The 1,249-nt window shown below is 46.4% G+C and overlaps 1 pseudogene; it reads right to left on the reverse strand.

Moving 5' to 3' along the window:
• Positions 1-739: 739 nt before the first annotated feature.
• Positions 740-848, reverse strand: LOC138247557 (5S ribosomal RNA; annotated as a pseudogene).
• Positions 849-1,249: the final 401 nt, after the last annotated feature.

The raw sequence follows: 1,249 nt of genomic DNA on the forward strand, positions 1-1,249 counted from the left end.
GTTAATGACACCTGTTACAGTGCCTAGAAATGCCAGAAAATGCTTTAGAATGCTTTGACAACAAGGCAAATTGTACGCACCTTTCCTCTTTTTATTCCCTGTCTCTGGAAAGCTCTGCTTTTGGACTCTGTTACACTAGTGTCTGCAACTCATTTCATTCTTCCACACCAAATAAACCATCATCCTTTTATCACATTTCCGACACGCTGTGCTGATTTTTTCCATTTGGTAGCCAATAGTGGGCTCAAGCACTATTTCGTGGGGGCTAAGGCTTATTCATGGCACAAGTCTTAAAGAAAATAAGTGTGGGGACTGACCAAGTTAGACACTATGCAAGTGACACCACAGCACATGACACCACAGCGTGTGAAATCGCACCTGGAATCACAGGTAGTGGCATCACAACCTATGACCTGACAGGAAATAACCACAAGAAGTGAGATCTGGTCTTAAGACCTCACGCATATGCTTACTGGAAGAAAGCAAAGCCTTAGCTAGGGATCCCATTGCCCGTCGTGGAGCAAATGTTTTCTTCAGCTTGGGCTGAGTGTGAAGTGCAGAATAATTGTAAGTTTTCCTTTGGAAAGTGTGTATTTTAGTGTTATTGCTGTTCTTTTTTATTTCTTTTTTTAAGACAGGAAAATAGAGTGCAGGAAATAAAAAGTGGAAAATGAAATTATCGAGGAAGCTGTGTAATTGAGCTAAGACTTGCAGCACCTAGTGTCTGCGAGAGGCAAAATGCCTACAGCACCTGGTATTCCCAGGCGGTCTCCCATCCAAGTACTAACCAGGCCCGACCCTGCTTAGTTTCCGAGATCGGGGGCATCCAGGGTGGTATGACCGTAGGCAGGAAAAGCTGCAGTTTCAGCTCTTTTCTGCTCACCAAGCCCACCGCCTGGAGCCTGCTGCTCTTAATCGCACCTGCACAGGCTCCTCTTGGGAAGTCAGACATGCGCTAACTACCGGAGGCCCAATGCCCCAAGCCACATGGAACACCATTTTTAGGGTCGAGCCTGTGGCGTTTATTTTGCGAGACGCATTAGTAGTTAGAAACGTGCTCGGAGCCCCACCCATGTCACATCGATGTATTTCATTGGTTTGTGGGCTTGCCTTTCAAAATCTGCTTGCTTTCATTAGTGGAAGACATGTATACGTCATGCCTTTTCCGGTGGTTAGCCCTCCTCGAGCGCAGCGACCATGTACTGAAAACATGTGAGGGTTGCTGTTTTCCGTCCGGTTTGTGGACTAC

The sequence above is a fragment of the Pleurodeles waltl genome, chromosome 7 (genome assembly GCF_031143425.1).
Source record: "Pleurodeles waltl isolate 20211129_DDA chromosome 7, aPleWal1.hap1.20221129, whole genome shotgun sequence".
NCBI classification, from domain to species: domain Eukaryota; kingdom Metazoa; phylum Chordata; class Amphibia; order Caudata; family Salamandridae; genus Pleurodeles; species Pleurodeles waltl.